This window comes from Rhinichthys klamathensis, unplaced genomic scaffold, assembly GCF_029890125.1.
Source record: "Rhinichthys klamathensis goyatoka isolate OS25496 unplaced genomic scaffold, OSU_Roscu_1.1 h1tg000035l_1, whole genome shotgun sequence".
Classification (NCBI taxonomy): Eukaryota; Metazoa; Chordata; class Actinopteri; order Cypriniformes; family Leuciscidae; genus Rhinichthys; species Rhinichthys klamathensis.
In genome coordinates, this window is record NW_026606583.1 from 5597503 (window position 1) to 5609538 (window position 12036).

General features: G+C 45.2%; 1 protein-coding gene across 1 annotated transcript in view; it reads left to right on the forward strand.

The window, feature by feature from the left end:
• Positions 1–12036, forward strand: part of LOC130080585 (transient receptor potential cation channel subfamily M member 4-like) — a 93404-nt gene that overhangs the window by 38082 nt on the left and 43286 nt on the right. The gene's annotated exons all lie outside the window — the stretch shown is intronic.

Sequence of the window (12036 nt, forward strand, 5' to 3'; positions counted from 1 at the left end):
TTCTTTCATAGAGGTTTGACTCAACCATAAATGCCTTTCTGTGGCCACCATGGCTGCCATAGACCGGCCGATAGATTTAGCTGTCTCCCTGGTGGCCCGGAGAGTGAGATCAGCAGTCTGCCTGAGCTCATTAATCATATCTGCCGAAATTTCTCCCCCCTCACACACATCTTTGAGCAGGTCGGCCTGATAAGCCTGCATAATGGCCATTGTATGCAAACATGCAGCCGCCTGCCCAGCCGGCGAGTAAGCCTTCCCCACCAGCACAGAAGTATTTTTTAGTGGTCTAGAAGGAAGAGCCGGTGCTTTAAGCGAAGATGCCGAGGCAGGAGAGAGATAGCTCGCGAGCGTCTCCTCCGCCTTCGGCATCGTCACATATCCAGCAGACTTTGCACCAAAAATATTACCATTAGCATTGGATTGATTAGTATATATTCTGCTCGAAACCGGTCTAACCCAGGTCTTTGAAACCTCAGCATGAAGATCTGGGAAGAACGGTAAGCACCTGCGAGAAGGCTGAGGACGTGCAGAGAGAAATCTATCATCTAGTTTGCTTTTATTTCTAGATTCCTGTCTATCAGTTGGCCATTCAATACTGAGTTTTTCAACAGCCCGAGATAACACCATCAAACCTTCTTCAGCAGTATAATGAAGTGAGCTAGTTTCCTCTGATGCCAAACTTTCGACATCCAGATCCTCAGAACTGGATAATCTAAGTTCCACATCATCATGTGCCTCAACCCGGGCAGAAGTAACTGCCGCAGTGCGTGCTTCCAGAGCCGGGTGAGAGGCACTGGATCCCGCCGGAGAAAGCTGAGATAGGGCGGGGCCCGTCTCAGCGTCGCCAGTGAGATCCATCTGCGAACCCCAAGACAAGCGCCGCCGCTCTGCCTCAACAGAAGCGGGACCCGAGCCCTGGGGAGCTCGCAACAAACCACTCTCCTCAAAGAGCGATCGCCGCGAGCGCAGAGTTCTCAAAGGAAAGCGCTCGCAATGGTCACAATCGACTCCCTCGAGAGCCGACTGGGCATGCTGAACTCCCAAACAAGCTACACATAACTCGTGTGAATCCCCACCCGTGATGTAACGTGTACAGGGGGGACCACACTTTCTATACTGCTCGCTCATTTTGTTTTTTTTATATATATATATAGTGAAAAACTCCTGACAGAATCAGACAAACACAATCGAAAGATTTCAGACACACACAGAGCGCTGCTGAAGTAACAGAAGCTGGTGGCTTGTGTATTCAGGGAATATTTATAGCTTCCTGGTCGGTGACGTCACTCGCTGTGACGCTCCATTGACTGATTTCATTCATGCTTCAGACGCGTTACGCTGGGGGGCGTTCCCACTGCGATTACACGCAGCGGTAGTCCCTGAAGGGGAACTCTTATTCTGCAGTGCGGAATTGAGGAAGAACTGATGACAATTTGATCTGCGGCAAATCAAAGGAAAGGGGCGTTTCATTCCCGCCCATGTGTAGAAATCGAACAATCAAACTGTTTATTAATTTGTCTACCTCAGAACGAAAAATCCAGCTAAAATCTTGTTTTTCTGGAAAAAATGAAAAAACGAAAAGGAAACTGTTTTCTCATTTTTCTACTTTCAATATTAAATCAAAAAATGACTGAACGAATAATACACGGATTGTCCTATTATGCCCTTTTACGAAGTTTTGTTTTTGGAGTGTAAAAGAATATGCTTTCATGCCTTCAGTGTTTTTTTTCTAATACATTTTAGATGCAAAGTTATACATCATTTAATCATGATATTTGTCAGAAAACTTTGGAAATACAAACAGTAATCAATCATAAAACCATGGCTAACTTTCCTAAGGGGCAGTGAACAACCTTACAAAAGCGAGAGCTTAAAATAAGCTACAGTAAACACTATATCAACAATTATGTTGGCTAAAAGGTGAGAAGAGCCAACAGCTTTGCCCTTTGTTTACATCGAGGCAACAACATTCAAATTATAATTGGAACTGTTAATAGAAAACGCAAGAATAAATAATAAGACTGTAGCAACATCGAGATTTGCCTTAATTAGCTCAAATTATTTATAGGGAATTTTAATAATTAATCATGAATATGATTCATATCTTGCATGTTACAGTTAAATTATCGAAATTGAAAATAGATCGATCGTATATATGAATGGTAAATCATAACGAATTATAATTCCTCATTCATAGATCAATGGTCTCATTACAGATCGATTATATGAGATAACTTTAAGGGAATTAATTTAGTTATCAAACAATCGGTTTGTCCAGCAAACAGCCGTAAGATTAACTTACCAACTTCTCAACGAAGTTATCCCTTTTTATAAACTTCAAGAAATATCAATGTTCCGGCCGTGAACATTAATTTTCTTGTGTTTATAAAATTTAGGTTACTGAAATAGTAACACCTTGTAAAGCTTTGTAGCTAGACCAATCATTTCATTGACTTGTAAATTATGAGCTTTTTTAGACAGAAAGCAATAATAATAATAATAATAATACATAAGTCTTATATAGCGCTTTCCAAGGAACTCAAAGACGCTTTACAAATGAAACAAACAAACAAACAAACAGTCAATGATGAGAGTGCTATTATAAATTGTAGGCAAGGTGAAACAGGTGGGTTTTGAGCAGTTTTTTGTAGGTGGCCAGTGAGTCCGAGTTTCTGATGTGGATGGGGAGTGAGTTCCAAAGGGTGGGGGCAGCGATGGCGAATGCTCGGTCCCCCAAAGTTCGGTGTGTTGATTTGGTGATGGGTTTGAGAAGGCCCAAGTCGGCAGAGCGGAGGCGTCGGGAGGGGCAGTGATGCTGCAAGAGGTCTGTGAGATATGGAGGTGCCAAGTTATTGAGGGCTTTGTAAGTGATGAGCAGAACTTTGTAATGGATGCGCTGTTGTACAGGGAGCCAGTGAAGCTGTTGTAGGATGGGGGTGATGTGGTCTCTGGAGCGGGTGTGGGTGAGGAGGCGGGCAGCGGAGTTTTGAACGTATTGCAGTTTTTTTATATCAGAGGATGGGAGACCATATAGGAGACTGTTGCAGTAGTCGAGTCTTGATGTAATGAAAGCACGAATGAGAGTTTCCGCAGCAGATGTGGAGAGGGTAGGGCGTAGACGAGCAATATTACGTAGGTGGAAAAAGGCAGTTTTGGTGATATGACGGATATGGGGCTTAAATGTGAGTGAGGGGTCAAAAATGAAACCAAGATTTCGGATCTGGGGAGAGGTGGTAACTGTATGGTCATCGACGGAGAGAGTGAAATCTTGGAAGGAGGGGAGAAGTGATTTGGGACCGATGACGATGATTTCCGATTTATTGCAATTTAGTTTAAGGAAGTTGGCATTCATCCAGGATTTTATTGCAGAGAGGCAGGTTGCGATGGTTAATACTGTGGCAGGAGTGATGGATCTGGTGCTGAGGTATAATTGTGTGTCGTCTGCGTAACTATCGAATTTTAATCCATGCTTATGAATGATAAGTCCAAGTGGAAGCATGTACAGGATAAACAGAAGGGGACCTAGCACCGAGCCTTGAGGGACTCCGTGATTGACAGGTATGGTGTGGGACGTACAGTTGTTGATGGATATGAATTGAGATCTGTTGGTGAGGTAGGAGGTGAACCAGGATAGAGCTGAGCCAGAGATGCCAAGATGTTGTAGGCGTTGTAAAAGGATGGAGTGGTCAATGGTGTCGAAGGCGGCAGAGAGGTCAAGTAGGATGAGAATGGAAAGGGAACCAGAGTCAGAGGCGAGCAGGAGGTCATTTGTTACTGTAAAGGACCTCTTTGAGAGTCTAATATGTACTTTTTATTAAATTAAGTATGAGTTGGGTTATTGGTAAAATATTTGTGTAAATGTTGTAACTTATTCAAATATTTTGTATGTGCTTTTGTTTTGACCGGAAATTTGGTGCACCTGTAATACTGAGATTTGTCCTTTTGGTGACACCGTAGATTTGCACAAGGGACGATGAACATTTGAGGGTAGCTCAGTAGCTGGCGGTGTGAATGGGGAGCAGCCGTGTGTTTGAGCCTACATGTGTGTATTTTATCTGAGATCTCGTGTTTTATTCATGAACTTGAAATTTGACGCCCGTTTATGACGGAAGAGAGGATTATCAAAATTGTTTGCATTCCTTGGTGAGCGCAGCGAGGTATGATATGTTTTCATTCATTGATCATTCATATACAGCCCATATGTATGGTTTTATTAGCTGTATGATAAATGTTTGTCGATATGTTTGTTTTGTAATGATGTTTGTAACCGTGAAACCAAGTGTGAAATGTTTTCTGTGTATATGTTTTCAATACAGTTTTCACGGTGCTATGGTGATGATGAATAGTTGAGCGTCATGGTTTGGCGAACTTAATAAAGGCCACCTTGCATCAGTCGAGACTCTCTTTTTTGGATCCAAGGGCTGCTACAGTTACTTTGAGTAGTGTAGTTTCAGTAGAGTGATGAGTACGGAATCCAGACTGAAAGGTTTCGTAGAGCTGATTTGATAGGAGGTGGTGTTTTAGTTGAGAGGCGACCGAGCGTTCCAGGATTTTAGACAGGAAAGGTAGATTAGAGATGGGGCGGAAGTTGTTGGGGTTGTCAGGATCCAGGCCAGGTTTTTTAAGTATTGGTGTGATGGCTGCAACTTTGAAGGAAGAAGGAACTGTTCCAGAGGTGAGAGAGGAGTTGATGATAGCCATGATGAGTGGGCTGAGGCAGGGGAGGCAGTGCTTGACCAGTGCAGATGGAATGGGGTCCAGGGGACAGGTTGTTAGGTGAATTTCTTTGAAGTGGTTAGTGAGATCGGTTTCTGTAATGACTGATAGGGAGGGAAGAATGATATGATATGGAATGGATGAGTCAGATTGAGGGTCTGTGCTGGGAGAAATGTTCACAGAGAGTTCTTTGTGAATGCTGTCGATTTTGTATTTAAAGAAGTCGATGAAATTATTGCATTTGTCCATGGTGAATAAGTGAGTGATATTGTCAATGGGTTTGAGTAATTTATTAACTGTGGCAAACAGAGTCCGAGGGTTGGAGGATCCAGAGTGAATGATCTCAGAGTAAAATGCTGTGCGGGCTGATGTGAGCGCTGATCTATAATGATGGCTGTGATCCTTGTAGGCTTGTAGGTGTACAGTGAGTCCAGTTTTCTTATGTAGGCGTTCCAGTTGTCTGCGTTCTTTTTTGAGTTTGTGCAGTTCAGGAGTGAACCAGGGAGCAGAACGGGAAAAAGTAACTGTTGCAGTTTTCACTGGTGCGAGAGTATTGAGGCTGGATGTGAGTGTGCAATTGTAGTGAGCTACTAGGTCGGCGGTGGTTGAGTTTTCAGGGATGCTGGGTATGGAAGTTGTGTTTGTGATATGGGAGGAAAAAGCGGTGAGACAGAGGGACTTTAGATTTCGGTAAGATATGGTGCGTGTCTGCTTGAAGTGAGGTCTGTGGAGGTTGATGTGAAATGTTATGGCGAGATGATCAGATATGGCCAGGTCTGTGTGTGTGAGAGTGTCAATATTAAGTCCAGTAGAGCAGACCAAGTCCAAAGTGTGTCCACGGGTGTGGGTGGGGAAATTGACATGTTGTGTGAAGTTAAAACTGTGTATAATGTCCAGGAAATCCATGGTGGGTTTGGAGGTGGAAGAGTCGATATGGAAATTGAAGTCACCTACGAGTAATATGGTTAATGAAGTTGTACAAAGTTGAGTTATAAATTCAGAGAAATTTGACAGGAAGGAAGGATTGGGTTTGGGAGGGCGATAAATTGTTGAAATAGTCAGAGGAGTGGGGCCTAAGAGTTTAAATGATAGGTGTTCAAAAGAGGGAACAGATGGGATGGGGAGAGGACGAAGCTTGAGAGACTGTCTGTGGATGACAGCAATACCACCACCCCTGCCTTCAGGACGAGGTTGGTCCATGTATGAAAATCCAGTGGGGGTGGCTTGGTTGAGGGAGAAATAGTCATGAGGTATTTGCCAGGTTTCAGTTAAACAGATTAAATCGAGTTGTGTGTCCAGGATGAATTCGTTGAGAATGATGCTTTTATTGTTAAGGGATCTTATGTTCAATAGTCCAAGCTTGAGAGACTTTTGTTTTGAAAGGGATGATGCGGAAATGGGAACTGACCGGAGGTTGAAATGGTTCACGTGACGTTGGCTCTGATGACGTTGTGCGTTGCTGTTTTGATGCCGGGACGCAGAAGAGAAGCAATGAGGAAGTGTTGCGCCGAAGCTGTCATTCCCGGTGGATATGTGTATTAAGTTTCTACGGGAGCCTCTGTGGATGTAACGGTGGCGTTGAAGTAGTCCGAAGGCTTTTATTTCAGCGGTGAGCTCCGGGGTAGCCGATGGATAACAGTTTAGCTGGAGTAGCTGTTTGGCCGAGTACCGGAAAACCATGAAGTTGTTAGTGGATTTTTGCAACCAAGAAGGCAGGATGAAGAGCAGAAAAAGAACTAGGACCAAGTACTGCATCGTCCGGGAGGAAAGATTGAGTCGTCTTGGGCAGGAGAAGTTTGCGTAGCCGCCCGAAAGCGCGGGTGTTTAACCCGTTCGATCCAGCGGCGTTGCCAACTATACAATCCGTAGTCCCAAAACGCAGCCGAACCAAACTGGGTCGGGTCCTTCGGTAGCAGAGACGTGCAGGCGAAAAAGGTCCAGGTAAGTGCTGAGGTAGTTTTTATTCAATAAGAAGGTTTGTTTTGATTTCCCGGAGGGAGAAGCGGCAGCCAAATAAACGCGCCAGCGTCCTCTCCCAGCCAGAGTGTGGGTCACGAAATACACGACCCGTGAAATACTGTCAATCAAGAATATAATGGCTTTAATAATGGTACTAATAATACATTGAACTACAATTCACACAGAATATATCCTTCCTTGTTCGTCCATCAGAAGTTGATGATGACCATGGCACGTTTGTCATTTTGTTGGGTTTTGATGAGTGCGCAGATGGCTAAAGAGACCAATCCGAGCCTGGAATTCCCTGTGGCACACTGGACAGGTCAGGAAGGATGTATAACTCTGAGGTGCAGCCACTTGTTCTTTCTTGGTAACTTTGCGCTGCTGCCTCTTCAAGATAGCACAGGAGCTTCTCCTGCTCTCACAGAGGATTGCACCGTCCTGGACTTTTCTACTCCAGGCAGATCGGTCCTGTGCTAGGGATTCCCAGCTTTTCAGGTCGAGTCCAAAACTCTTCAAGGAAACTTTAAGAGTGTCCTTGTAGCGCTTTTTGGGGCCACCTTGTGCTCGCTTGCCTTTTTTCAGCTCGCCAAATAAGACTTGTTTTGGAAGTCTCACTTTAGACATTCTAGTCACGTGACCAGTCCATCTAAGCTGTTCCTTCGCAAGCATGGTGTAGATGCTTGGGATATTTGCCTTGCTGAGGACTTCCGTGTCAGGAATTCTGTCTTGCCACTTGATCCTCAGCAGTTTCCTCAGACAGCTCAAGTGGATATGATTCAATTTTTTGGCATGGCGCTGGTAGACTGTCCAAGCTCCGCACCCATAAAGAAGAGTTGGCAAAACAACAGCCTGGTAGACCTTCAATTTTGTCTCCTGCTTGATGCCAGTCCTTTCCCATACTGAGTCACGTAGACGTCCAAAGGCTGCACTGGCCTTGACAATCCTGATGTTAACTTCATCATCTATGTGCACAGCACAAGACAGTGTACTACCAAGGTAGGTAAACTTGTCAACGGCTGAAAGCTTTTGCCCATTCACAAGGATGGTTGGCTCAGTATAGGGTTTCCCAGGAGCAGGTTGGTATAAGACTTTAGTCTTCTTTGTGCTAATTGTTAGGCCGAAGTTGTTGCAAGCTGAGGAGAGGTGGTCAATATTGTCCTGTAGATCTTTATTTGAGCCAGCAGCCAGAGCACAGTCATCAGCAAACAAGAGTTCTCGAACAGTGACTTCCTCCACTCTAGTTTTAGGCTTCATCCTCCGCAGATTGAATAGCCCGCCATCAAAACGGTAGATGGTGTTAATCCCAGTGTTGTGATTCTGGAACGAGTCTTGCAGCATGGCAGAAAACACCATGCTGAAGAGCGTTGGCGCTAAAATGCAGCCTTGCTTCACCCCGCTTGTGATTGGGAACGGATCAGAGAGTTCTTGCTGATCTCTGACGCTGGCCATCATGCCATCATGGAGATTGCGCACAATGCCAATGAACTTGTCTGGACACCCATACATGGACATGATTTTCCATAGGCCCTCCCGGCTGACTGTGTCGAATGCTTTTGTTAGATCAAAGAAAGCCATATATAGATCAACATTTTGTTCTTGGCATTTCTCCTGTAACTGCCAAAGCAGTAAATACCATGTCAGTGGTTCCGCGGTCTTTTCTGAAGCCACACTGACTCTCAGGTAGCAGACCCTGGTCTAGGTGGACAATTAGGCGGTTCAGAAGGATTCTTGCCAAGATTTTGCCAGCGACTGATAGTATGGAAATGCCTCTATGGTTGTCACAGTCCTGCCGATTGCCTTTCCTTTTATATAGATTGATTATAATAGTATCCTTGAACTCCTTAGGAACAGCTTCTAATTTCCACATGGCCTGGAAGAGATCGGTCAGTTTCTCGACTAAGCGAGGCCCTCCAGCCTTGTAGATTTCTGCTGGAATGGCATCGGACCCTGGAGCTTTGCCTGATGAAAGAAGTGTTATGGCTCTGCTGGTTTCCTCAGTGGATGGTAGAACAGCCAAGGACTGGTTTATTTCAACTTGAGGCAATCTCGCAATTGCCTCCTCATTTATGCATGATGGCCGATTGAGGACCGCGCTGTAGTGTTCGACCCATCTTTCAAGTATTTTGTCCTTCTCCGTAAGGAGTGTTGTTCCATCTAAGTTTAGGAGAGATGAAGTTCCTGAGTGTTGCGGACCATAGACCTGCTTAAGTGCATAATAGAGGCACTTGGTGTTATTACTGTCAGCGTAAGATTGAATCTCCTCAGCTTTTGCGCACAGCCAGGCATCTTGCATGACTCCGAGTCTCTGCTGAACAATCCTGCGAATGTTGAGGAAGGCAGTTTTCTTTAAACTTGAGCTGCTGTCATTTAGATATGCTTTATGCAGGCGATGTTTTTCGTCAAGAAGTGCTCGGATTTCTGCATCGTTCTCATCAAACCAGTCTTGATGTGTACGTAATGGAACACCAAGTGATTCAAGGGCTGTAGAATGCAGTACGGTCTTGAGAGCAGTCCAATCTGCCTTAGCGTCTGTATGCTCAAAGCTTAGAGACTCCAGGTGATGGTCTAAAGCCTCAACAAAGGCCAGTCTGGTATGTTCCTGTTGTAGGCGAGTAATGTTAAGACGCTTAACACGTCTTTGTCCTTGTGGGCGTCTGCTAGGCTTAATCCGGATGTTTAATTTGGAGATAATGAGACGATGGTCAGTCCAACATTCAGCACCACACATTGCCTTGGTCACCCTGACATCGTGCCGATCGCTTCTCCTCACGATGACATAGTCAATCAAGTGCCAGTGGTGTGAACGAGGATGCATCCATGAAGTTTTCTTGCGCTTTGGTAGTTGGAATATCGTGTTGGTGATGAGCAGGTCAAATTCAGAGCATGTTTGCAGCAGTAGAAGACCGTTGCTGTTACATTTTCCAATACCATGTGCACCAATGACTCCATTCTATGATTGATGTTCACTTCCAACTCTGGCGTTGAAATCACCCAGTATCAGGAGTTTATCCGAGCTGGCTGTAGCAGCAATAATGACTTCCAGGTCATTATAGAACTTGGTTTTGATCTCGTCAGAGTTGGTCATGGTAGGGGCATAGGCACTGATGATGGTGGCCGCCTTTTTACCAAACAGGTGGAGCTGTAAAGTCATTAAACGGTCGTTTATCCCCTTGGGTTGCCTTGCCAGTTGGTTGACCAGGTGATTTTTTACTGCAAAACCAACACCAGCATCACGTCTCTCCTCCTGGCCTCGTCCGCTCCAAAAGAATGTATAACCTGCACCCACTTCAGTCACTTGTCCAGTATCGGCCAGTCAGGTCTCACTAAGGGCAGCAACATCCACATTATATCTGGCTAGCTCTCTGTCCACGAGGGCGGTGCGTCTCTCAGGTCTTTTTGATCCAAATGTATCCATCAGTGTGCGCACATTCCAGGCGCCAACAATGAGTGGTATCACTTTGGTCTTTTTCATTTTATTTGTTTTTCGACCGCAAGTATGGGATCCCGCCAGCTGCGGTAGGCTGGCCAGGATGTTTTGAAGCAGACAATGTTTAGGGTACCTTTTCTAACCCTTTCCTCACAACGGAGGTGAGCAGTGCAATCCTAAATAGGGCTGCTCAGTCACTCAGGGTGCTGCCGGACTTCACTGCTGCTTCAGTCCAGTGCGAGAACGACCAATATCCTGAGCCGCCTGCGTGCAGGTCGGCTACAGCTTCCAGCATATCCGTGCCTGCTGCTTCGTCGCTCACCCATCGCCACAGGACTTAGATAATGACGATGGTAAGATAAAGTGCCATGACTTGCGCAGAGAACTTGGATTTAAGTGAGGGTGATTTGCGCAGCATTCAATCTCACTCTCTCGACCAGCCTCATCTGTACCCAGTGGCAAGACATAGTCAAGACGACTGGAGATGATTCTGGTTGCAGTGGAAGGTCAAAAGACTCATTTTGGTGGAATTTCCTCCATCAGGGGCTCCACAGGCCCAGACTCAGACAAGCTGAGTTTTCCGGGTTAGTTAACCGCCGCCCGGGATTCGGCGTTGGCAGCTGCTGACTGTACCGACTCACCAGGGGGTGTTGAGCCTGGTGTGCGCCTACGGTAGCAGCTAGAGGGCCGGGCCAGATGTAACAAGCCTGAGGCACAACTAGCTGGTCAGACATTAAAGAGTGTTATTTTATGGTCTTTCATATATATGTACAGTATACAGTAAAACTAATGAGACAGACGAATAACAAACAGGAGTGAGAGAGAGAGAGGTTGCGAGAGAGAAAGATTGGAGAGAGAGAGAGAGAGAGAGAGAGAGAGAGAGAGAGAGAGAGAGAGAGAGAGAGAGAGAGAGAGAGAGAGAGAGAGAGAGAGAGAGAGAGAGAGAGAGAGAGAGAGAGAGAGAGAGAGAGAGAGAGAGAGAGAGAGAGAGAGAGAGAGAGAGAGAGAGAGAGAGAGAGAAGGAAGAGGAAGAAGATCGGGAGAGATCTTCTGGTTTGGCAAAATTCATCACAGACACAGAACCTTTGAGACAACAAGAATCAACAGATCTTAAATAAGCATAGTAAAACGGGTACTTGCACAGGTAAAGCTCTTTGGTGTGGCCGATGTGAAGAAGGCGTGTGTGTGTATCTCTGTCCTCGTGTCACGCGTTCACGTGGTCTTTCAGAGCAGGCAAAGCGCGTTAGTTTGAATGTCCTTTGAGGTGCAGTTGCGGGTTGGTTCAAAAAGTCTCTTTAAAGTTGAAGTTGCCGATTACGTTCATTTCACTGAAACTAAACGTAAGAAAGTCCGAAGACGAAAATAAAGAAAGATTAAAGAAAACGGAGAAACACGGCGTAAAGCTCCCTTAAGGAGCCATGGAACCGGAAACCTCTCACAGGAAAAAGCAAAAGCCCTCTAGTGCTCCAGGGGTCAGTCTTTTATGGAACAACTGGGTTCACGCCTCTGTTTGCACGAACCACACATGACCGTCCGCGAATCTGAAGCGGACAAAGTTCTCTTTGTCGTGTGGGGGGATGCCCACTTGACTGAGTCATGAGGAGATTGTATTTGATCCGTTCGGCTTCAGGAATAAAAAAAGGTGTACCAGCATGCACATTACTGCAGCCTGCTATCGGAATTCGGCTCCGTTAGATTGAGGGAATTACAGACATATCAAACACGTCACATGACGATATAGGAATACATAAGATATGCATATTATAAGCATTTAGTTCCTTCAAAGCAAGTTCATTCCTTCAAACACACGTCATACACAAAGTGACTATAAACTGGGAAACACACATGAAATATGACATGCTTATATTCTAAGTTTTAATATTCAAAGTTCGTGTATGAGTGTACATTAAAGCATGTGTGTGTGTATGTGA